The following is a 26,946-nucleotide window of genomic DNA, read 5'->3' on the forward strand; positions in this document are numbered from 1 at the left end:
GAGGCTATAACCAGCAGCATGCAGTCAAATAGGTAAGAATATGCAGATTGGCAAAGCCTCACCTATTAACGTGCAAAACACATCATCTGCACAGATTATTTGGCTTGGAACAGTTTTATACTCTATAAAACTTACAACAGAAATCCCACATCTTTCAATCTTTTTCCAAATTAGTTGTCAAGGAAGGCTGTTGACGCAATGTTGCAAGCATGACCACATATAAACATATTTATTTATAAACGGGCTTAATACAAGCAGCTAATCAAACATCAAGTAAAGGTTCCAAAAACTGGCCCGTACAATGGGAAAGATGTTTTTATTAATCCACCAAAGCATATAGACAAGTTAAAATGACTTTTGCTGCATTATGGAAATGGCGGGAAGGGACGGTCATTCCGCTATTTGACGTCAGGGATGCTTCGAAGCCATATTCCTTTTCATTGTTGATCCGCGTGGTCAGAAGCCCACAGTACACTCATCCATAAAGTAGGAAACACTACACTGTATGCATAAGCTTAGTAGTGCTTTCTACTTTATGGATGACTCCACTGTACATCTCGATGGTCACTGCGTAGTCCGAATTGGGAGACGTTGGATGCACTGTATGTATCTTGTCCGCCCCCAGAGCACTCCTACTCCCTAGTGAAGAGGCATTGCCTGGATGATATAGGAACAGGCAGTGTCTCACTTGGGCACATTTTGGAGGCTCAGATGAATCAGGGATTTAACTTCCATACAAACTGCAACAAGTAATAGGACACTAGCTTCAAACTGTACTGAAACTGAGGTTACACCGTATTTTACTAAAGTGACAGATAGTTGCACTTGGCTTACACTGAAATTACTCTTCGGTTACACAGAGGTAACACTGGAATAACACAACAGTTGAATAGATCATTGAAACTGAAATACACTAGGACTATACAGAAATGACTCTGGAATCATGCCGTGGTTGCAAAGGCAAGAATAGAAATACAGTGAGTTCAGCCGCAAGTTGAATGCACTAGATTAATGGACATGTTACACTGACAATACACAATGAATGGTTATCTATAATTACATCATGGCTAAACAGAGGTTACAATGGAATAACTCCAATGTTAGATTGGAATTACAGTAGGGCTAAGAACAGGTTATGCCAATATTGCAAAAGGATTTATCGGTGTTACACATAGGCCTCATTGGAATTACTACAGGTTTGCACAACATTTGTAATAAATTAGCATTAGTGTTACAAAGAGATTGCACTGAAACTACATCTCAGAAACAAAGTGCGTAAACTACAATTACAACATGGTTACACAAATGTTAAACTGCAATTAGAAAATGGTTACATACAGGTTGCATGAAGACACATAGATGTTACACTGTAATTACATACCTGTCACATTTGGGTTGTCCTGTAATTACACCAGACTTGTGCAAGGGGGTGTGGGGAATAGACTAGGTCTGCATAGTTGTTACCATTGAATAACACGATGGATGAACACAAGTTCAACCGAAATTACAATAGGGTTACATTATAATTACACATGTTAAAGTTGTATTGTTCTGAACTGACAAGGGTTACAATGGTAGAAATTTAGTTATACTTGCCTTATTTGTATCACTCTCGCCAACACTGCTATCACACAAGGTATATGTTGAATTTGTTCTGAGGTTACTATAGGGTTGCATCTTAATGTCAACAGCATTGTACTGTAAGTACTATGAAGTTACACTAACAGGCTGCTGATAACACACTGTGTCTACTCTGTAATTAGAAAAATGTGACACCGCATTACAACATCCGCCCTACACTGGAGAGCCATAATCATGGTTTTCCCCCCTCACCCTGCTAAAAGTATTATGTGTGTGTGTTGGAAGGGAGTCTTTCACTGGTCACCAGAATTGTTTAAATGGGTTCAGTACATTACCATGATTCCTAGAGACTGCAATTGCATTTATATTGGCTTCACCTGAATTGAATGGCAACTCTGTCTCCCTGATGAGTATTGCAGATATGAAAGCGCTTGGAGGAGTACAACAGTGCAAGAAGGGAATCAACCCTGTGAACTATTGGGCAGCAAATTGGGATTTAAGCCTGTGAATTTTTTGGACACTTGGAGGAGCACAACAGTGCGAAAAAGGAATCAACCCCGTGATTGGGATTTAATCCTGTGATTGTTTTTGGACACTTGTTCAGGTAATATATTGGCCAGGAATTGGAGTGGGCGCCTCGCCCCTGCTTTTCCGCATTACAACAATTTTACTTTTTTTAAATGCAAATCAGGTAACATAAAATGACTCTGTTAAAAACAAAATAGCAGTTGGGAGTTAAACTACAAAATAATGATCCTAGCGAATCATGGTATGTATATTTCTTATATGAGGGTCATTACTTACCCGGGTGTTTCAGTAAAATGAAAGTGGCTACACACTGCTGAAAAGTGGATCTCCTGGGGTTACTGTGCCCGCTCACTGCATGGTACTGAACAAAGCTCTATCTAAAGTGTCAGTAAACTGCAGGTGCATTTCCCTGACTCACATCATGGTGGCTCTGCAGTAACAATGCAGGCAGGAAACCATGATCTGTCCTGTTAGGCTATGTATGCTGCATCATGTCATCTCATGTTGTGCTGTGATGTTGCATTGTGTGTCATGCGTTTGCATGGATTGCGCTATATTTTGTTGTGCTATGTTTGTTGTGTTATATATTGTGGTATAGTTTGTTTCCTTATGTTTTTGTTGTGTTAAGTGTTGTGCGTTTTGTTGAGTTTCACTTGTTACATTTTGTTTTGTTTTTACGTGTAGACAGGTACACCAAAGTATTGCACAGCTACACTCCATGTATGCCGCTAAGCACTGGAATACATTTGAATCACTATGCATTTGCACTTCAGAGGCATGCTCTGGAATGGACAACACTCTATACACATTGCAAATGCACTGCTGTGTCGCACTACTCTGCAGACAAAGTGTGCAGCACAACGTAACACTGGAGTTACACTTCAGATGCACTCAATACTACACTACATTGGGGCTTCACTGCCGGCACAGAGCTCAGTACTCCACTGTGCTCGAAGGACCGAACACATATCGTTTTTCAGTACTGGGCAGTATGCTGGTGCATGATGCTGTATTTAGCGCCTGCCGACAGAGGTTGCATTGTACTTTCAAGTGCACTGCATAGTACTGAGTTACACTGGGAGGACACTGCAAAAAGGCTCAGCAATAGTCACATACAGCGTGCGGCAGCAACAGCACACTGCACCAGGCTTTCAGAACTTTGTTACATTGTGAAAACACCGACATTCTGAATTGTATCGGTGTTTCCAAGTATACTGCAGGTGCAATGTGCAGCACCAAGCTACACGGAAGTAATTATGTACTTGCCTTGCACCACTGAAATACAGTAGAACAGCAGTGCAGTTGTACTGCACAAAAGGGGAATTAGCGAAACTATACGGGAGTGACACCAGTGATGAAAGTGAGCCGGAACGGTCCAGAGCGGTGTCCCACTTTTATTTTCATCTGTTTATCATTCCTCTACTTTTGACGACCATATTCACTATGCTATACAGATGATTTGTCCACTCATGTCCCTGAGCAAGTGTAAAGTTGTAATAGGATCCTTAGTTTCTAGTCACTAAGACTATTGCAATGCCGCAGCCACAACACCTTGTCACATGTTGCACTATGCTTCCACCTACCCTCTGCCCTGCCGAGAGCACAGTTCCACTACTTTTTTTGGGACACTTCTACCACTGGGTGACACAGTGCAGAACTGGGCGTTCAACCTACCAGCGCCTTCAGACCATACCAATGGTATATAAGGCGCTATATAAATGCAAAATAACATAACATAACATAACACACTGTAGTAACAGTGAGAGCGGCTGTAGCAGCCCTCTGCAGACATGTTGTCCAGCAGCACAAAACTGTGATGATGCATAACCGTGCATGTTTGCACGAATAGGTTAACCGGTGCAATGCACTGCGGAGCTACACAGCTATTACACTGTAAATGAACTGCATAGATGCTGGTGTAATTAAGTCTGGGTACGTTTAATTGTACAAGAAGTATAATAGGCAGTAACCAACTATGTTGAGGCATAACTGCTTCTTCCCTGTCCTACTACAGTTAGGAATATTTCACTGGTGCCAGTGCTCAATGCCATTGAAGTGGACTATCACGAGTAACAGCATGCAGTCCAGAAATAATACACTATACTTATACTGCACTACCCTTAATCATGGGTAATAGTCTAGAGTGACAGTTAACAATACTAAAATACGCTGATGCCCCACTACATTTGGTGCATTTGTACTGAGGTTTCACTATACAGTGTCCAAATACACTGGAGTTGCACTGTAATGTCACTGAATGTACAGCATTTAAGCTGCAAGGTAGCAAGCGATACCAGAACGGACTTTAATTGCATTGCTCAACACTAACATCGGTTTCAATTCACTAGAATTGTACTGTGTAGTGCTGAGAGTCTGGTAGGTGATGTGTTATGTGCAAGAACACTGCAGAGTGCAGTACACTTGTGTAGTAGTGCAGTAATCTGTATTTGCATTGCAGTCGCACCGTGCAGCCCTAAAGTAGAGGTCGTGTTATTACACTGGGCTCCCATTCAGAAAGTAGTAAGCAATGCTGCACAGTGGTGATCTGCCAAGGGGTGACACGCGAGGGATGAATCACACCCCCAGTGTGATTTTTTTGGCATTGGTAGCACCTGGTCACGTCAGCCTGCTCATTGGTGTTTGGGGGGCATATCAGGCGTTTAGGTACATGGAGGAGCTGGAACCTTATAAGGGCACTTAAGGAGAGGTTTTCAAGAGCTATCACCCCCAGACCTTCTCTGTCTCTGAGCGAGAGATGTGTGAGGGTAGGACGAATAGAGAAACTAGGGGGGGACAAGGAGGAGGTCCTGGAGTTAACGTTTTTGGGCATTAAGCTGGATTCCGTACATATGTGCTCCAGTTTGTCGGTCGAGAAGGTGGAAGAGCTGATGGTGCTATTGAAGTGGTGGCAGCTAAGAAGATTGAGTTGCGGCCCATGCAAGAGTTACTGGAACATTTGAACGTTGTGTGCAAGGTGCTCAGGGGAGGACTTTTCTGTTAGCGATTGGCAAGGATGTCGGTGAGGGCCCGGGTACCACATGACAAGATTAGAGTTACAGTGGCATTAAGGGGAGACCTGAAGTTTGAGCTGTCCTTTTTAAGGGGGTGTAATGGAGTGTGAATCTGACTCAATGAGGACATAGTGGAGTGGAGGGTGCAGATGTTTTCAGATGCACCAGGTACTGGGGGCATTGGCTATTATTGGCGTGGAAGCTAGTGTGCAGCGACATGGCCAGAGAAGTGGAGGGTGAGGAAGTTGAACACTTCTTTCCTGGAGTTCTTCCCACTGGTGGTGGCTTTGGTATTGAGGATTACAGTCTTTTGGGGGAGCAGAATAGGACAACAGAGCTCAGTTTGTCTGTGTCTGAGAAGGTGATTTGTGGGAGCTGGGAGGGATCTGGAAGGGTAGGAACTTAGGCGTGGGGGGCATTGAAAGGTTAGTTCACAGTATCACATTGCTATGTGAGCCCAGTGCTTTAAGTCGGCAGTGGCTGAGCCCCAGCAGTCTCCCAGGAAAGCCACTTTTTTTTCCATTGGTGGGAATTTGAAAACTGAGCCCTACCGTTGACAAGCCAGTGTCACATCGCACTGTGCTATTTCGCAGATGCTGGTTATCTGTTGTTTCATTCAATAGACTGCTTGAAACATAAAACTCGTGTGAAGCAGTCTACTGAATGAGACAAAAGAAATCCAGCACCTACGAAATGGCACTGTGCTATTTCGTAGGTGCTAGATTCCTTTAGTTTCACTAAACAAAAGAAATTGAGCACCCGTGAAATAGCACAGTGTGATGAGACACTTGCATGTCACCAGCAGGGCTTGGGCTCGATTTTAAATCGTCCTGTGCTGGGAACACTTCAGGCCACGCCCATAATTTAAGCCACACACCCTCGTTACACACTCCCATCGATTTGTCACCCCACTTAAAGCACTGTGTGAGCCTATATGGCACTGAGCCAGGGTAATATGTAACGCAACCTATTAAAGTAGCCTTTTCAACACAATAACTGGGGGGATAACATGTCTATTTGCACTGGTGCCCAAAGGCCAGGCACGCAACTCCATTGTGCTAATCAGGCTTAACGCCCCCTCACAAATGTGAGCTGAGGGGCGGGGCTGAAGCCCGATTAGTTCAATGGCATTGCGCGCCATACTTTTCTGTTAACCAGTGAGGGGACAGAAGAATTTCCTGAAACAGACGACTTTAAAGTTGTACTGTTTGTACAGAAAAATGTATTTGCACAAACACAGCAAAACTTTAAAGCTGCTAGTTTCAAGAAAGGCGTCCCTCGCCTCTCTGCCTAACAAAAATCAAATGGGCACATCAGCCCCCTCCCCATTATATGTTCTTTCACATCTGAGGGGAAGGGGCTGATGTGCAAACTTGCTTTTTGTTAGGCAGAGACGTGAGGAAAGCCTTTTCTGAAACTAGCAGTGTATATTAGCTTATTGTGTATGTGTGCATGTGTGCAAGGAGCGTGTATGTGTGAATGAGTGTATGATGTATGGGGGCTGGGTGTGCATGTAAATGAGCAAGTGTATGGTAAATGGGATAAAGTGGCAGGATATTATGCAAGTCTATACAAAAAGGACAAGCATACTCATCCTTGGCACTTAAGGGGATAAATGAGTGAGTGAATGTGTCATTGCGTGTGCGCCTATGTGCAATGCTGGGCTGCTACCATTTGATACTTGGGCCTCATGCCAGATAACCCTTGGGGTAGAACAGAGGGCCAGAGCCTCCAAGTTTGCCACGCCCATTTTTTGAAGGAGCCCCTCCCATCACCAGTTAGCCCCTCTGCCCCCAAATGTAGGCTTCTTTGTGCCCCTGCCAAAGGCCCTACATACTCCTGACATGACACAATGCCTCTTGGTTCCTCTTGCCTGCCATTCCCGCAGACGACATCTTTGTGCGCTCTTCCCGACCGGAGAAATCCGCGGCCCCCTCGTCTCCTTCCCTGTTGAAACAGGACAACAAAAATGCCATCAGCAAAATGAATATTTGAATGGATTTACCGTAAAAACATTATTTTCCACAAAGCAACAGAAGGCTGCATACGCTAGCACCACAAACGCGTACACAAAACTATCTCAAACCGCATGACGAGGACATCCTCTCAGGGAAAGCTGCGCACAGAGGATTAGCCGTCACAGCAGAGCGAACACGTCAGCCAACCGCCAAGAACACGGAAATGACGCGAGGCCGCGCGCGCACCCAACCACGTGCACAACGCAGGAGCCCCTGAGCCCGCCATGGCAGGCGCGCGGAGCATGGCCTTGAGTGTGGTGATGGGAGCTTCTGCGGTAAGCGCCTGTACCTCCGGCGCGGGGTGAAGGCTGTGCAAAATCCAATACGTGTTCTTGTCATTCATATTAAACACGTGATAGCCTTTTGTAATGTAATGTTATTGGTCGTTTAAATATTAATATTATTAGTATATTTGCTTTTTGCTGATAATAAGGATGAGAAATATACGTTTGTATGTTTGATAATACACGTATTAATTATGCTGTATTATTGCAACCAATATCACCAGGTTCTTATTTATATGTTTCTATCATTAGTTGTATCATCATTAATAGTCTCATCATTATCATCGAGCCTTTCAGACCCGGGTCTTCAGATGTCCCCAGTTTGTCCTCCAAGACGTATTGTCTGGCTGTAAATAAACACCAACTTGCCGAGACAGGCTGTCGTTTACTGACTCTCTTCAACCTCAGACCCTACATGGTCTCCAGCGTTCCCCTCACTTTCAGGCTATCCATCAATACCTGGACCCGTGTACTTTTACCCTCGGACTTTGCACAGTCTCCAGTTTGAGCCCTGGCTTTGCAGCACTGGTGAGTCCCGAGCAGGCCTATCCAAGCTGAACACTTCCTGCTGCTTTTGGCACACGGGACTTGATTCACAAAGGGGTTTTCAATTGGCGCGTCCCATTGAAAAATGATATGTGAATCAGGCCCACATAGTGTAGGCGGTATCCAGTGCCTCTTGCTCTCGCAGCACTATGCCCCCGATCCCTCTCAGTCAGGGCTCCCTTCTGTCAGGCAGAGGAAGACTTCCATATTTGCAAATCAGCTGTTGCTTGTTAGTGTTGGTGCACAAGTCACCCTTTCTTCCAGCTGCCCCCAAAGGAATCAAAAAGCACTAAAGCTGTGGTCTTCAAACTGTGGGGCTGGCCCACCGGGGGAGCTCCAAGAGTATCCATTGGGGTGCAAGGATCTTCCAAAAGGGAGTACAGTGACTCATTTTACATTTTAATAGAAGATATAAGCAGAAATTACATTTAGGGGGGCTCTGCAGCAATATTTTTACTCGAGGGAGGGCTCGGCCTAAAAAAAAGTGTGAATACCACTGCGCTAAAGTGTCTAAGCATCCCGGGGAAGGGGGCTGGCTTCCTAAATGTGGTGACTGTGGGAGAGAGTGAGTAACCCTCAGTTTAAAGACTGCGGTCTCGAGGTGGGCTACACCACGTGGGGTTTAGAGGGGAGTTCCATCTGTATGCCCATTCAGTCCTTGGCCTCTCATCGGAGGGCCTTTCTGTCCTCGCTGCATACACCTTGAGGAGGGGAATAAGGTAGCCATACCGGGCCTGCTGCCTAGGGTAATCCAAAAGCTGTGCCTCTTCAGCAGAGTGTGCTACGGCACTAGGCCTGCTTACGGTCAGGTGCTCCATAGCACTGGGCCTGCTGTAACAAGGTATCCTGGCGAACTAGGCCTTCCACATTGACTGATCCACAGCAACTCACCACATGGACCATTTCACTACAGTTGCTGTGGCATTTGTATGGGGGGGCTAAACCGCCTGACCCTCCCTCTGCCCCAACATAAAATCACATTAAAACTATCCCCTTAGCCCCCCCCCCGATAACATATGCAAAAATAGTCCCCTTCTACAAAATAGTGTCCCACATGAGACAGCTTGCTGTGAAGAGGTGTTCCACAAAGCCAGGCCTGCTACAGTAGCATGGTCCACAGATCAAGCCTACCTTAGAAAGGGGTTCTAGAGTGTTGGACAAGCTATGGTATGGTGTCCCACGGCAGACAGCTTGCTGTGATGAGGTGTTCCACAAAGCCAGGCCTGCTTCAGTATGGTGTCCCACAGCAGTGGCCATGCTACGGTAGCCAGGTCCACAGATCAAGCCTACCTTAGAAAAGGGTTCTAGAGTGTTGGACAGGCTATGGTATGGTATCCCAAACCACTGTGCCTGCTAGGGTGGGGTGGCCCACAGCATCAGGCCTGTCTCAGGAGCATGTAGCGCAGATGCGGGCCTGCTTTATAAAGGTATTCTGCAGTGGTTAGCTTGATACAGTGGTGTGTTCCATGTTGCACAGCAGCGGGCGGCATGCAGTAGTGTGTGCCACAGAACTTTGGCAACACCTTGCCATGTGTGCAGGCCTTATTAGGGCTAGTGGGGTACAACATTATCTAACTTCACTTCCTCCAAGTTCCTATAGAAAAATACACAAACATTTTGACATTACACCAACAAATTTGTGTGACACAATGTTCACAAATCTGAATTTGCTGCGTTGTGCGAAATTTTGATGAAAGGTGGTGCTTTTCTTTCACCGGGGAATTACAATAAAAACTAAATTCCTTTTTTAAACGTTTATTAAAAATTGTCAAATTTTTCGTTTCATGATAAATGTAGCATTTTTTTAAATAACAATTCTAACCTTTCCCGTGCTCCCAAATACGTTTTTAATACGTTTAAAAAATGGAAGCTTGTTTGTTAAGACCTAAAAAAAAATGTGCTTTATAGATCCTTCAAACAGTTGATTAAAAAAAAAAAACTTCTTCTGCTCTGGCAAGTGGCCATTACTGTTTTTCGATGTAAGATTGTGCCACAAACTTCAGTTTTCAATTAGAAAATATTGTTGCCAATAAACAAAAAAGCAAACATTTTGAATACTCTGAAATTGAAGACTTTTCAACAATGCCTAATTTTTTATGGGTGGCAAAAAAACTGCCCAGCGGTGGAGTATAACCCCCAGCTTAGGATATGCTGAGGCTGCACCACATAAGGTCTTGTAAACATATGCGGCCGTGCACGGGGAGGCAATGCAACACGTTGTGGGTCGTTGTGTTGAACCCTACAGTTTCAAGCTGGCCCCTCATGCTACTGCATGATTGTCAAGACTTAGAAGGTGAACAATTGGTCTGTGAGTGGCAATGAGTGAATGTGGTGCTGAATAGTAAAGACTGCCATCCATAAGGGCGTCCACTGGAAACGTCATGTCTGCGACCGTGAGGAAATGTATTCACCTTCGAGGATCAACATTTTGAAATTGCACAATGCTACGCATTTCGGGGTGTATGGTTCTCACCAAAAACGCAGCTCAAGAAACTGCTTAATTTTTGGGGTTTCCAGAGAATAGGACAGAGAGGCTACGAGAAAGCATGCAGAGTTCTTGGCGGTAGTTTAGGCCAAGTTACCAAGAGCTCCATTTTGGAGACGGCCATTTCACCGAGAAGTTGCTCTAATTTACCCTTGACTTGCAGCTGGAGAGTACTATTTGATTCACAAGGAGGTTATCCTGAGTTACTCTGACTTACTCGTACTAAATTTGGCGTAATGGTCCCTGTGACGTTTTGGAAGATGCTCAGCCCTCCAGCTCAAAGGTATCCCCTAGATTCTCACCTGCACTGCACGGGCTGCTAGCTCATTTGACATATTAATGGGCTATTGTTCAGGGGTGTCTGCAAGAATATAACGTTATTGGCCGGGAAACGGGCGAGTTTAGGGCTTACCAGGCCAGTAATCACCTCCAAGCCCGAGGTGGAAACCCTGCAGAACTTCGACGGAAATGTGGGCAGACAAAGCCAGACACGGTCACCCGGAACAATCCAGTAAAAAGGCAGCACCCCCCACAAATTCCATTAGGAAGCGTTCGAGGAATTTGGTTTCATTTGGAATGCTGCCTCGGAATGTGCAAGTATTTTGTAACTACGGATCCCCTCTACCTAACAGGTCAGTTGAAAACATAATCTTCCCCTTCCTCCATCAGCAACAGATCGGGTATATAGGGCTGGCTTCTGAGTCCCTCCTACTGCGACAAGACCACACAGACCATGAAGAATCCCAACCCACGACTACATACTCAACCATAGAAGATGGAGTAATGAGGCTCAAGCCTCGGTATCCAAAAACACAGCTGATGGATTAAATCTAACAGCAAGAAGCAGACAGCCAGCACCCTTAAAAGCTGGTGTGGCCTATGGGATACAATAGCACTAAAGGCGATCACGCTTAAAAGGGCCTCAGTCCTTAATTTAGCAACTCACATTCTGGGCTTCTTGAAGCAATTTCCGCCACCGCCATTTTGTAACTAACTGCCGTTGTTCTATTTCATTTCGATGCACTGCCAGGGTGGAGACAAACTCTGCCCTGCCGAGCATAACGGCTCCTCTCCCCCTCCGTCCCCCTCCATAATTTTGTTGCGTATACGAGGTACATTTGAACTGCTGCAGAGGTCAGAAGAACAACACACGGGTATACACAAATATGCAGTTAACTTTGAGGGCTAATTTTTTTTTGTTGGAAGGCTCGGGCCATACATGTGTGGGGTTTGAGGGCACTATAATACATCCTTTTTTTAATATCATATTTTCAGTATTACAAAATAGCCAGTAGAACGTGTTCGTTGAAACGGTGTACCATTGAACGTTCTGCCTTTTCCATTAACAATTCCGACCCTTTACGTCTCCTACAATCTGTTTCGAACGTTAAAGAAAGCGTTGCACTTGAGTGTTCAGAGCGGGGGATGTTCACTTAAAATATGTCATAGAATAGAATACAACTGCGTCGACATTTTGTGGGCGAATTCGCCTCACCCTTCAGTTGGCCAATTTCCCCCAATGGTGCAACTGACAACACTTTTGAAAGCTTCGAAACTTCCTGAAAGTCGCGAGGTGTTCCGCTTGCAAAAGATGTCACATGCCAAGTACAGAGGGGAGTGGCGGGGGGGGGGTAGGGAGGGTTGTGTAGGGAGGGAAGGGCCCCCTTTGATCTTTAGCAATGGGGCAGAAATCTCCCTTTGCCCCCGTGGAGATGTTTACAGTTTTTACTTTCCGAGTGTGCATCCAAATAGCAGCGTGTGCAGTGCATAGTGGCTGGAGATGAAACACTATTGGCTTTTAAATCGTGCACACGAACTGCACTTTTGGGCATGTAGTGATGTATATGTGACATATAGGCCCACATGCTCACAGAGTACCCCCGGGTATTGTATACTCTTGTGACTCAGCCCTACTGGCTTCTCAGAATGACCGGCCGGCCAGGAATCCCCTCATTTTCTCACACCACTGCCCGCCCCCAAACGCACCACGAACACTGCCGTCATTTGCAGCAACAAGAGGCCCACATTAAGGCACTCTCTGCACCGCAGAGGAATTCTCTAAATAAATAACTTTGTTGAGATGCGCCCCAAAACTAAATCTCTACAAAACATGCTTTATTTGACTTTTGGGAAACCTGCTGTTTGTTTTGTTTGGAGTTACAGAAAAACAAATATTGCTTGATCTAGAAAATAAAATTCCAATCCCTGGTATAAGGTTTGTGAGTGGTCCACTCACAGTAATCCTGAGAGTGGGCGGGGCTTACAATGCTGTCCCATACATCACCCAGTTTCTGGCATGATACCGTCTATTGGACTGGGAAGATTATGCACTAACAGAATATTAAGCCAGGGTGGAATAAAGCATTAGCTTCTGAAGCCTCAAAGTCGTGCTTCTGCAGACGCAGCTGACGCATATTACAATCTTATGAAGAACGTCTTTGAGGCTTCGAAAGCTAATGCGCCATTCCTTCGCAGCATAATATTCTCAGTTAGCGAATCCAATCACATCTGTCATAACCTGAAATGTTATGATTGTTTTCAAAACTGGACCAGCAGAACAACACACTTTTTTTAACACAATGATTTCCTATGCCACAATAGCAAGAGCGACCGTCATGTCACGCCTAGACTTATGGTAATGCTCTCCTGGCAGGAGCTAGTAAGCAAAACATCCGAAAATTCCAACTGGTACAGAACAACGCGATCAGAATGGTCAAAAAGAAAGCAAGAAGTGAACATATAAGTGAAGCCAGACAAGACCTTCACTGGATGAGAATAGAGGAACGTATTCAATTCAAGGCTATGTGCATTACTCATAAGTGCTTATATGGCAAGGCACCTGCCTACTTGAAGTCCAAACTTACGTTTTACCATCCACGTAGGGCACTAAGATCAGAAGCTAATGGACTCATAACACCCTTGAAATTCAAGAAAGAACTCAGCCTGGGCAGAGCTTTCCCTAACCGAGCAGCCCCCAACTGGAACAAATTGCCAAAGCACCTTAGATTGGAGTCCAATCTTCTGGTATTTCGCAAAAAAAACTCAAAACAGAGTTATTTAAGTAAACCCCTGTCTAGGCCACTCTGAATCAGTTATCTGGTATAATTATGTCTTTTGTCCCGTCTCCTCTTTGGGCTCCTTCCTGAGCTTTGTATATGTCTCATTGTAAGCGCCCCGATGCCTGCGGGCAGTCGGCGCTATATAAATATATAAAATAAAATAAATAAATAAAATATGCAATTCAGGGCGAAAATACAGGTCCTTAGCAGTTAAGGGGGGAGCGAGCCCGGGCACTAGCTTAATAACAGCAATGAACTTTTTCATACTGTCATGTGGCGCCATAGTGTTGACTGAATCTACTCAGCAGACTGCAGCAGACGACTTCATCCTCCCAAATATCCCGCTTTGTCATTTAGTTAAATTCAATTGTGGAGTCTGTATACAGATTCTGAAAGCCGGGCACAATCCCTTGGCGGGAAGGTGAGCCAGGGATGTTGAAAAGAGTAGAGGGCAAGGGAGTGCAGACATTTCAGTGCCCTGGGTATGCACCTGGCTCCAGGAGTGTAAACGGCATAGCCGCCCCACTCAGAGTATTAGGGTATAGGTACAATGGGCCTGCATCAGAAAGGCAATGGACACCTGTGGCCAGATTACAGAAATGTTGCACCGGTGAAAGTGCAAAGTTTCACGGTAGTAGAACTCGGGCAAAGTTTGCCCTATTTTTAAAAACACTTGGGGCAAATTAGAAAAGCATTGCACAACGACCAGTGCAGTTTGGCATATTAAAAGCACCAGGGCAAAAAATTGACCTAATGCAAAAAACTTGCATTGTCACTACATTTTTTCACCAGGGAAAAGTTTGCCCTAGTAATTATTCAGAATGGTATTAACACTAGAGCAAATTTTGCCCTGATGCAAAAGTACATCTTTTTTTGCACTAGGGCAATTTTTCACCAGTGCTTTTAATATGCCAAACTGCACTTGCCGTGTTGCAAGGGTTTGCTAAGGTGTCCCAGTGTTGTTAAACATAGGGCAAACTTTGCCCTAGTGCTAATACAGTGTAACTTTTCACTTGCACAGGTGCAAAGTTTCTGTAATCTGGGCCCAGGAGCAAATTGCACACGTGCTCGCAGCGAATTAGAAAGCATCCACCAATGTGCGCAGTGGTCAATTTGCGCATCTCACGAGTAGTGCCTGGAATAGCTCCGTGCTTCACACAGAAAGAGCACATTTGTCAGGCGAGCATGGCTGGCAGGGAAACTTGCTCAAGGCAGAAATAAACGTATAGAAATATGAAATTGCGAATCCAGTGGTAAAAGTGGTGTCAAACAGTGGGGGAGAGTGCAACACTTTCAGGAAATCTTGAGAAATGAGTGGACAACTTCCTGCATATTCCCCTACCTCCAAATTCGGCTTGCTCGAGGCTGGAACAGGGGCAAGTTTCGGAAAGGGAAAAAAGGAGCCAATGGTTTGCTACTTTTTGTGAAACATCATGCTATACGTGGGCATGCAGCCGGGGCATGCAGGTGTGCGCTCTGGCCTCTTGCATATGAACATTGGCGGGATAGGGGGTGTCATTTGAGTTCGATCCCCTGCTCATGTAATGGCATATGCTGGTGTCGGCAGAGCGGTACTTTTGGAGCGCTATCTTTGCGCGCATTTGCTTCAATTACACTTTTGTGAATTGGCTGTGATTTCAACATACACAAACTATGCTTCACATGTTATGTTATGTTAAAGGATATTTATACCGCGCACTGTCACCACCCGAGTGGTCGGCTGGCGCACTGACGGATCAGAAAATCAAGCGGGTAGGGTAAGTTAATAAGACTGAGCGGGAGAAAAGAGCAAGAGAGCTGTGATGTGCTGTTGGCAGCTTCAGTTCAGTTTACACCGCTGAGCTTAGGTGTGTTTTTTGGTTGGTAGCCTTCATGTGCTGCTGTGCGAGGCTATGTGTGGTTTGTTTTGTTGTTGCGTAAGTCCTGGAAAACATTTGTGTGAATGGGACCTCAGGCCTTATTTACAAAAATGTTTCAATGGGACTTTCACATGTTAAAACATGTTTGTAAATAAGGTTCTAGCATTTGAATGTTTGCTGATGTTCAGTGCATATGTGTCCTATGATGATGTCTGGTCTCCTATGATGATGTCTGGTCTGGTTTGGCGGTGGGTTTGCGAAGGCTGAGGTATGGACGAAAAAGGCCTTTTCAATGTGGCGCTGTTGCGACAATTCCTATAGAATGTCCACATATTTATCAGGAGTTCTAGCAAGAGAACAGAAACTGAAGAAAGTCATGCATCTCTCATCAGAACGCTCTCCTCAGAATGTGTCAAAACGTTCCTCCAAAAATGCAAAACATTCAAATTCAAATTCGTTCAACTTCTCGGTATAACCATTTGGGCGAAACCAGGAAGATTCTACAGGCATTAGTCATTCCATAGAATATTTCTAACCCACACCCCAGAGGTTCTTCATAGTTCTGATGAAATGCACCGCAGCGGAAAAACTTTTCAGCTTCTGGAACATTCTCTAAAATATATGTCTTAAAATTCTGAAACGTCATAGTATTGAATCTTAAAACTGTGGTACGTTTCCGGAAAACAGAGTACGTTTCTAGAAATTAACAGAAATTATGATTCTCACTTCTGGAACGTTTACAAACAAGATATAGCTACATTTGGAGGCATGAGAGAAATGGGTCGCTTATTTGTATTTAAACGCCTAATTTCTAGAAGTTACCATTAACCTATTTCCAAATTCTGCAACTTTCATAGCACGTATTTGTAACTGGGAGAATATAAACATATTGTGCGTTTGTCCAAGTCATACAGCATACGGAAGGGACACTTCAATAACAGCTGCTGCTCTTGCCAAACGTAATTCTGATCATTGTTTCGACCTTTGCAGGATAGCGGCTCTACCGACCGACCTATCTCAATACAGCGCCCTCAAAATGAATGACTCACTTCTGGAACATTCTGAAAAATGTTTTCTTATTTCTAAAATTTTCCAGAAGCAGTTTGAATATTGGTGTGGGCCAGACCAGGCTTGGCATAAAAGGGAACTAGCATTTGAGAAGGAGATAGCGACAACAAACGCGGGCAAGAGGGGTTAAACCTTACCAGTTACCACAGGTGCCCTTGCCAGGGTTGCCTTCGGTGGGTGGCTTCAGTTAGTCTGGAAGCTGGTTTGAAACCTGGATATTTTTGTTGGGTCTCCACTTTGAGAAGCATGTTGAGAGTGGACATGAGGAGGCTTTGCGGAGTTTCAACTTGGGTAGCCTTTTGGACGCGGATTGGGTAGTTCTAGTAGGTCTCGCTCGAAGTTGGATAGGTTTGTTGGGTCGGGACAGCAGGTGCTTGCTTGGCCCTGCTCTCGAGGGTGGCAGCGATCAGCCAGACAGGGTATTGCTCAATGTTGGTGGTGACGTCTGTCGCAGTTCTGTTAATGGTGGCACCCACGGTTCGGTTGGCTCAGAGTCAGAGAAGCAGAGGAGGAGAGGAGGCATGGTCACTGTATTTAAGGTTGAGCTGGAACCCGCCCCCCCAGCAGACACACCACCAGTTTCCCTCCAACAAGCTCAAGCCGAGTCACGTGAGCACCACCACAGGAAGCAGGTGGGAGGGCTTGAGGCACGACCTCTGGCAGAGTTTCCAGTAAGAAGAGACCTGCTGGGCTCGGGCGGAACTCCCACAAACGCCAGAAATGGGTGGAGCTACAATATTACCGAGTCTAAAGAGGGGGTGGGGTGCTGGGCCTACAATCTCACCACGGCTGGGGATGACACGAGCAGACCTGACACCTCGCCAGTGTTCTACAATTTTACCAGCGTGGGGAGGAGGGTGGCTAGGGGGCTGTGATATGGGGCCAGGGGAGATCAGAGGGCACAGGATTCTAGTTGGGCCCTAGAGACACAGCAACCCAAGGTTCCCCTAGGTGGCAAATACGTAAACATAGGGTCTCACCATGGCCCAGGGGAAGAGATGGTCTACAATGCCACACCAGGGAAGAGTAGGCCAAAGAACAGGTCTGTGGTACACGGGGTGTATGTCTCCCCGGTGCCCACATCAGACTTTAAATCTCGCCGTGACCTGGAAAGGGGGAGTAAGGGCCCGTAGGCTTAGGATCTCATTAGCTAAGCGGGGGTAAAATCTCACCAGGTCAAGTGGGGGTTCGGGGGAGCAGTATGACTGGAATACCATCAGACACCATTAAAGACAGCAACAGACTTAGAATCTAACCCCTTTGCAGGAAAGGGAGGCTCAAAGTGGCTGAAAATCTCACCAAGGCCCAGGGGAGAGCAGCAGACCAAAAATGTCCCCAAAAGTTCAGTATCAGAATCTAGCCCAGCCCCGCTGGTAGAGCATCAGACCTAAAATCTCACTAAAGCTTAAGGGTAGAGCAGCAAACCTAACATCTGACCACCTTTCAGTAAAGGAGAGCACCCTTAGAATCTAGCATGGCCCAGGCGGTAGACAGAACATCTAAAATCTCTCGTAAATTCAATAAAGAGAGCAGCAGTCGTAGAATCCTATCATTGCCCAAGTGGTAGAGAAGTGGCCCTAAAATCTCACCAAGGCCCCGGGGGAGAGCAGCCGACCTAAAATCTCACCAAAGTTCTGTAAAGAGAGCATCCGGTTTATAATCTTAGCATTGCACAGGTGGCAGAGAACTGGAGCTAAAATCTCACTAAGGCACAGGGGAAGAGAAGAAGACCTAGATTCTCACTAAAGTTCAGCAAAGAGAGCGGCAGACTTAGGTCGGCCCAGGAGGCAGAACAGTGGGCCTGAACCTCATGAATGCTTAGGGGAGAGCTGCAAACCTAAAATCTCACCAAAGCACGGGGGAGAGAAGCAGACCTAGATTCTCCCTAAAGTTCAGCAGCGAGAGCAGCAGACTTAGGCTCGGGCCAGGAGGCAGAACAGTGGGCTTGAACCTCATGAACAATTAGGGGAGAGCAGCAAACCTAAAATCTCACCCAAGTTCAATAAAGAAAGCAGCAGTCTTAGGGCCTGATTCACAGAAGAGTTTTATAATGGCGAAATCCCATTGGAAAACGCCCTGTGAACCAGGCCCTTAGAATCTCGCCATGGCCCAAGTGGTAGAGAAGTAGCCCCAACATCTCACCAAGGCCGGAGGGGAGAGCAGCCGATCTAAAATCTCACCAAAGTTCAGTAAAGCGTGCAGCAGACATAGAATCTATGCTTGGCCCAGGTGATGGAGAAGTTGTACTAAAATCTTCCCAAGGCACATGGCGGAAACAGACCTTAACATGTCAAAGGTAAGGCCTGCAGGAGTAGGTGGTGCTGCAGATTTAGTAACTCACACACACACCTCTTCGATCAGCAATCCCAGAAGTACCGCCTGGGATTCAATATCTCTGGCCAGGCTCGGACCGGGCGATACGTGCCAGCCCCATGACTCTATGATGAGCCAGTTTGTTTTGAAACAATGGGTCACTTTTTGGGCCACAGTGGTCCAGTTTCATACGTCACTACACTAGTTGTAACCAATGTTAAACAGCAAACATGTTTTCACGTGCATTATTTGCAACGTATTTGACTAGAAGCGCTTTGAAACATATTGTGTATAAGCGCTATATAAATAAACTATCATATCATATCAGAAATACCCCTTGGAAAGTACCCAGTCTGTTCTGAATTGTAACGTGTGATTGTGGGCCATTGTTTCCTGGGTGCCTGGACTGAGCTTATGCCCGCGTCCAACCCAGTCTTAGACTTGCACACCTTTGTCAATGCACCTGAACCCCTCCACCCCCCACTAAGACAGACCCTCGCACCCACATACAAATCGACCCATTAACTTCAGATAGCCCCACCTAGCCCACTGCTCTTCCAAAGGCCCTCAAGCCTGGCCTGCAGAATCCCCTACTGCTCCAGCTCTTCTCGGGTTGCCTTTATCCCATTGTGCCAAACCTGCAGCTCAGCACCGGGGCCCACACGCATAGCTCTGCCGAGGAACCTCCGCCAGGATACGTGGGGCTCCTTGCTATTCCAGCCCCAAAGATCTTCCATGGCTCTGCCAATGCAGCTCAGTCCTGGCCTGCAAATCCCCGTCCTATGCCAGTACTGGCACCCACACAGACCTCCGCTAACACCCCGCTCTACGAGAGTCCCAGCTCTGCCAATGCACCTTAATCCTAGCATGGAATGAGAGCCAGGCGGCTCTGCCAATGCAGCTCAGTCCTGGCCTGCAAATCCCCGTCCTACGCCATTACTGGCACCCACACAGACCTCCACTAACACCCCGCACTACGAGAGACACAGCTCTGCCAATGCACCTTAATCCTAGCCTGGAATGAGAGCCAGGCGGCTCTGCCAATGCAGCCCAGTCCTGGCCTGCAAATCCCCGCCCTACGCCAGTACTGCACCCACACAGACCTCCGCTAACACCCCGCTCTACGAGAGTCACAGCTCTGCCAATGCACCTTAATTCTAGCATGGAATGAGAGCCAGGCGGCTCTGCCAATGCAGCTCAGTCCTGGCCTGCAAATCCCCGTCCTACGCCATTACTGGCACCCACACAGACCTCCACTAACACCCCGCACTATGAGAGTCACAGCTCTGCCAATGCACCTTAATCCTAGCATGGAATGAGAGGCAGGCGGCTCTGCCAATGCAGCTCAGTCCTGGCCTGCAAATCCCCGTCCTACGCCAGTACTGGCACCCACATAGACCTTCGCTAATACCCCGCTCTACGAGAATCACAGCTCTGCCAATGCACCTTAATCGTATCTGGTCATTGCATCGAATGCCATTGCATCTAATGTCATTCCATCGAAATGTTTCTATCTAAAAAATGTCCATCCAATGCATAATTTTTGGGGGGGGTAAAGGGTTCATTTTTGTTCAGGTGCATTTTAAAGGGTAAAAAACAGTGGTGGGAGGGCAAAAAAATAAATAATAAAAATGCATTCGATGGACATGTTTTAGATGGGAACATTTCGATGGAATAGCATCAGATGCAGTGGGTGCCTGCAGGCCGCCCATACACGGGTGGGTGCCCCCAGGTTGGGGCGTGCCGGCAGGGCACGTTGCGAGAAGAGGCAACGAACGAGATTAGAATGAGTGATCGCGTTAAAGGGTGCGTTCCCTGGTCACGTGTAGCTCGGTACTAGAGAAGGAGTCGCTGCACGCATGGGCGTAATTTTAGGGGGGACAGGAGTGTTTGCCCCCACCCCCCAACTTTCATGGTACACCATATTGTCCAATTTGTCCCCATTCATTTGATTTGGCTGGGCCACCTTTTCTTCAGATGTCCTAGATGTCATGTCCCCCCCAACTTTTTCAGCAAGATTACTCCACTGGCTGCACGCCGCACCCCACCCCCCCCCACACCCTCACACACACGCTCTCTAACAAAGTATTCATGAACGCAGGGGCGAGTGGGCGCCATCTGCAGAAATGAACTGGCCGAGCTGTGTGCGAATGGACATGAGCAGGGCGCTTGTGCAGCGCTGGATGGATGGATGGATGGATGGATGGATGGATGGATGGATGGATGGATGGATGGATGGATGGATGGATGGATGGATGGATGGATGGATGGATGGATGGATGGATGGATGGATGGATGGATGGATGGATGGATGGATGGATGGATGGATGGATGGATGGATGGATGGATGGATGGATGGATGGATGGATGGATGGATGGATGGATGGATGGATGGATGGATGGATGGATGGATGGATGGATGGATGGATGGATGGATGGATGGATGGAACTCGGCTCTGCGGACCGGAGTCGCCTGCGCTCTGATCGCTGGCATCCCCGGATGAAAGAACACATTCACTAAATACAAGAACGGCCAATAATCATGAGGTTGATTTTGTAATATGGCACTGGAAACTCGCCCTCTCTATCTCTCGCCCTCTCTCTCTCACTCGCTTGCTCTCTCTTTCTCTCTCTCTCTCTCTCTCTTGCCATTCCCGTCTCTCTCTCACGCTCAATCCCGTTCTCTCACTTTCTTTCCGTCTTTCTCTTTCTGCCCCCTCTCTCGCACTCTCTCTTTATCTTACTGTCCCTCTGACTTTCTCTCTCTTCCTCTTTTGCTGTCTCTGTCAGTATGTGTCCGTATATCTCTTTCTCTCTGGCTCACTCTCTCCCTCCCTCTCTTTGTCTTTCTCTCTGGCTCTCTTTCCCTCGATCTCTTTCATTTCTCTCTCCCACTCTGTCTCCCTATTTCCTGCTCTTCCCCTCCCTCCCTCCCTCCCTCTCTCTCTCTCTCTTCCACTCTCTTTCTCTCTCTTTCTCTCCTGCTCTCTTTCTCTCTCTGTCTCCCTCTCCATTTCTCTCTCTCACTCCCCCCTCTCACTTGTTTTCTTCGTTCTCCCTTTCTGTCTCCTCTCACTCTATGACTTTCTCTTTCTGTCTCTTGGTCTCTCTCTTTCTCTTTCTTTCACTCTTCCTCTCCCCCCACTCTAACTCTCCATGCCTCTCTCTCTCTCACTATGTTTCTGTCTCTCTCTTATCTCTTTCGCTATCTCAGTCTCTGTCAGTGTCTCTCTGTCTCTCTCTCTTGCTCTGTTTCTCTGTCTCTTGTGTCTCTCTCTTCCTCTCTCTCTCCTCCTCTCTCTATTTGTCCTCTCTCTCCCTCTCTCTCTCTCTTCCACTCTCTTTCTCTCTCTTTCTCTCCTGCTCTCTTTCTCTCTCTGACTCCCTCTCCATTTCTCTCTCTCACTCCCCCCTCTCACTTGTTTTCTTCGTTCTCCCTTTCTGTCTCCTCTCACTCTATGACTTTCTCTTTCTGTCTCTTGGTCTCTCTCTTTCTCTTTCTGTCTCTCTTCCTCTCCCCCCACTCTAACTCTCCATGCCTCTCTCTCTCTCACTATGTTTCTGTCTCTCTCTTATCTCTTTCGCTATCTCAGTCTCTGTCAGTGTCTCTCTGTCTCTCTCTCTTGCTCTGTTTCTCTGTCTCTTGTGTCTCTCTCTTCCTCTCTCTCTCCTCCTCTCTCTATTTGTCCTCTCTCTCTCTCTTCCACTCTCTCTCTCTCTTTCTCTCCTGCTCTCTTTCTCTCTCTGTCTCCCTCTCCATTTCTCTCTCTCACTCCCCCCTCTCACTTGTTTTTTCTTTCTCCCTTTCTGTCTCACTCTATGACTTTCTCTTTCTGTCTCTTGGTCTCTCTCTTTCTCTTTCTGTCTCTCTTCCTCTCCCCCCACTCTAACTCTCCATGCCTCTCTCTCTCTCACTATGTTTCTGTCTCTCTCTTATCTCTTTCGCTATCTCAGTCTCTGTCAGTGTCTCTCTGTCTTGCTCTCTCTCTTCCTCTCTCTCTCCTCCTCTCTATTTGTCCTCTCTCTCTCTCTTCCACTCTCTTTCTCTCTCTTTCTCTCCTGCTCTCTTTCTCTCTCTGTCTCCCTCTCCATTTCTCTCTCTCACTCCCCCCTCTCACTTGTTTTTTCTTTCTCCCTTTCTGTCTCACTCTATGACTTTCTCTTTCTGTCTCTTGGTCTCTCTCTTTCTCTTTCTGTCTCTCTTCCTCTCCCCCCACTCTAACTCTCCATGCCTCTCTCTCTCTCACTATGTTTCTGTCTCTCTCTTATCTCTTTCGCTATCTCAGTCTCTGTCAGTGTCTCTCTGTCTTGCTCTCTCTCTCTTCATCTCTCTCTCCTCCTCTCTCTATTTGTCCTCTCTCTCCCTCGCTCTCTCTCTCTCTCTCTCTCCCTCTCCCTGAGCAGATGGTTGTAAGGCATAGCCCTGCAGACAGAAAAACCGCGGCCCCTCCTGCTCTTTCGGTCCCCTCTCTCTTCCTCTTTTCACCCACTCGCTTCCTGACTCCCCCTTTCTCCCTCCCCACCACACTCGCCTTCTCGACTCGGAGGGAGGAGTGAGACACCACGCCCTGCGCTCGCTCGGGTGCTTCTCTCTGTGGTTTCCTCGCCCTAGTTTTAGACTCTTGTAGCAACAGGATGCCGCCTTCGCTACTATGGGCCCGGCCCCCGCCCCCACCCCACACCGCACTTGGGCCTCCATTACTGCACTCATGAAAGTGGTGCAACTGTAAAATAACTCAGAAGACAACTGGGGGGTACGGGGGGAGGGGGTATTGGGGGGACGCTTTGAAAGAATTTTAGGGGGCCATTTTAATTTCACACCTAAATTGCATGGCAGCGCCGATCCACTTCGTGGAAATGTATAACGTAGCGGAAAAGCCAAGCGTAGAACACAGGCGAAATTGCCTTTACACATGACTTCTCATCTACCTGTGTCGTATAGTCTAAATGCATCCCGAGATTTCGTTGGAATCCATTGGTTTCCCACCAGCATGAAAATGCATTGCTAGTTGGACAGCGGGCAGATTGGGCAGCTGGAGCGGAGAAAGCAGACAGCCGTGCTCCGCTCTGCAGTAATGGCGTAAAGCTACAAGCAATGGCAAGCATGGCACCAGCATTTTCATCATCACTTTTTATGCCCTGCGATGCTTAGACCCTGATCCATAAGAGTTCGGCCCTGTGAAGCGGGAATTCACCTTTCTTAGGGCCTCATCACGAGCTCGGCGGTAGCCCTTAAATGTGCCGGTAATGGTGTTACTGCCGCATTTACTGCTCTGCCCAATCTCGTGTCTGGCGTTTTTACCCCCAGCACAGAGGTGGGGGTAAACACGCTGGAAAAATGGCAATTTTCGGTGCAATTACTGCTGCCGGTATTACAGCGCGGTAATTGCACTGAAAATTCCCCATTGGGGGAATGAGGAGTAACATTTAGCGCCCAACCAGTGATCCGGCGGTAATACCGCCAGACGGGTGGGCGCTAACACAAATAAAGTTGGGCGGTATCCCAGTCAGGAGGCCGCCCAACTCGTGTTAAGGCCCTTAGTGTTGCAATCCACTTACCATGCAGCGCCCTACACAAACCCCTTAAGAAAGACACCTGTGCTAACCTCTTCTCTTGGTGGGATCTAAAAAGCTCATGTTGGAGTTCCAGCGTAATCACATGGCATTGGCCTGTTACGTTTACACTTTTGGGTAAACATATCCCGCGGTGTAATGTTCCTCATTTGCACTTCGTGGGACTGGATCCTGCAAATGAAGGCACTGTCCTTGGGCAAAAAGATCGTAAAGCGGTTTAAGCTCGATAACACTGGCATAAAGATAAAGCCACAAGGAAACCATTGTGGAAGAAGGTACCCTGCATCCTAAAGATGAAACACTGCTTAGAAATGTGCCTGGAGTTGAAATTATGCCGCCAGCCAACCCTTTCCGATCCGGTGGGGAAGGCTGGGCAACCTCATCCCTACTGCGATACATACAGTGGAGGCCAGGAAACGGTTAGAAAAAGACTCACGGTTCTATTGACTGGAGTCAGATGTTTTGAAAATGAGAGTTCATGTTTTTTAATATTCATTAAAACAACCATAAAGCAGCTAAATACTAGACGGGGTTGTCGACATATTTTTCGACTCGTGTTTTGTCACTGTCTGGTCTTCACCAGGATATCCATCTTTCCTGCTGAACTTCATTTCAGCCTGTTCAAAGTAGACCAAAACATATCTATTGGCCACCTACTGATCTGGATTACAGAGCTCGAGAAAGGCTTTTCATAACCTGTGTAAAAACAAGCGTTTTGAAATCCGTCATATCCCCTGCCCCTCACACAGAAATGAAGTGATGCCCAAAATCATACCAAAATCTGTCTGAAATTATCAACTAGTCTTCTCCAGAAATACCAATATTAAAATCAGATTGTTTGTGTAACCTAATTCGGCCATCACCCGGACTAGTTAGCAGTTCAGTGCATGGGGCTGCACAGCTTCTTTAAAGCCATAAGGTCATTTTTGCCATCTTGTAGCCCAGAAGAGGACTCTCATTGCCCTACCCCTGAAAAGGTCCATAAAGATACAAGAATTGTGGAACATTGTTTGGCCTGCCATATAGCTTTCCCCCCTGCTGTGGGGGTGGACATGGCCTTTAATGCCCCCCAGCCCTAGCCTAGGCAGGCCCGCGCAAAGCAAGGTCTCGGTGAGGACTGGGACCGTTATAGGCCATACCCGCCCCCCACAGCATGGGTGAAAGCCATTCGCACACCAGGGTTTATCCGTGTTGCAAATGTTTTTTTTCCCGCTCAGGAGATTGGCTGTGCTGGCGACACCAAACTCCTGAAGAGAAGAAAAAAAACTGTTAAGAAAAGAAAATAAAAAATGGCCTTTGCCTTAGGGAAAAGAAAGGGACTTAGTTCCTTTTGCCTATCACAGCAGCCATTTCTTTTCCTTTTAATTTATTACAATTTTTAAAATGTATTTATCTAAGTCTCTTTACCATTTCTATGGTGGCCGGGACACAGGAAGAGTGCCGGGACCGGAGCATAAAGCTCCAGTCCAGCAGGTAAGTGGGGAGGAGGGGAGAAGGTGGGTACTGGGTATAGATTGGTTTGGGGGTGGGGAGACAACGTATAGGGTGATGCTCCCTGTTGCCACCCTATATTCAAGCTTGGAATGTGCTGCTGTGGGAGTAAGCAGTGATTATTGATTTGGGCCCGGGAAAGACAGTTTCTCATTGGATAAACTGTCTTCCATGGGTGCGAATACACTTTAATGCACTCCTACAACAACAATGTGTAACATGTCCCCAGTCCATTAATATATAAACCAATTAGAACAAATTGGAAATTGGAATGTGGGGCCTAGTAGAAAACAGCACGTTCTGGCAGAATCTGCAGCGATGGTGTGGTGGGAGGTACCAACAGCTAGTATCTATGTCCTTAAAGATGATGGATGTTGCTATGTAGAAGGCGAGAAGTTCAATGATTGGGTCACCGTTTTGGAACTTAGAGGGTCCCATGCACCATGTACCCGAAGAAGTCAGAGTTTGGTTACCCACAAGGATTACAGATTTATTTTCTATTAAGTACCGGAAAAGAGGGTAGCATACAGGAGAGGTAATGAACAAGTCCAAGTCCAGTAGACCCTGCAGCAGTACTTGAGAAAGCTCCAGGGACATGAAACCACTGTCAACAAACCAGCCGTGACGCGATAACTGGAGATACCCGACTTGCCGGACTAAACATAATAAGGTGCCCATTTATGATGGATTATTATCGCCTTTCAAGTGCTTGCTGCCCTCGGGTCCAGAGTGCCACAGGTCCCTGTTACTCCAGATTAGCCCTGCACCCGCAATTTAAGGTTTGTATATACACACCCTAACAATGGTGGAAGTGGAAAAAAGGAACTAGTGGTATTCTGGCTGCATCCAAAAAGAAGGGAGTGGGATGGTCGGATAGATGGGAGGGTGTGGGATTTTGAGTTTGAAATGGTCCATCGCGCATATGAATACTCTGCTACTGTTAGAAAAGATGTCTTTGCAACCTGAGCACCTTAACGATCCGTAGAGTCAAGGGTGCTGTGTGTGTCTGCCCAGCTGTGACTTGGCAAACTGGCAGTGCGGGAATGTCCAGCCTGAGCCGATTACATATTTGACTCCGGAAAAAGAAAAACCGTCAAGGACCTGTTTCTTGATCCTTTGAGCTAAAGGT

General features: G+C 46.7%; 1 long non-coding RNA gene across 1 annotated transcript; it reads right to left on the reverse strand.

The window, feature by feature from the left end:
- Nucleotides 1–297: 297 nt before the first annotated feature.
- LOC138580816 (uncharacterized) lies at nucleotides 298–16,927 on the reverse strand. The gene is made up of 2 exons (XR_011304351.1): nucleotides 16,577–16,927; nucleotides 298–7,067 (listed from the first exon to the last, which is right to left on the reverse strand). It is a non-coding gene; the product is annotated as an uncharacterized lncRNA (long non-coding RNA).
- Nucleotides 16,928–26,946: the final 10,019 nt, after the last annotated feature.

This window comes from Ambystoma mexicanum, chromosome 3p (genome assembly GCF_040938575.1).
Source record: "Ambystoma mexicanum isolate Mex_15411 chromosome 3p, UKY_AmexF1_1, whole genome shotgun sequence".
Taxonomy (NCBI): domain Eukaryota; kingdom Metazoa; phylum Chordata; class Amphibia; order Caudata; family Ambystomatidae; genus Ambystoma; species Ambystoma mexicanum.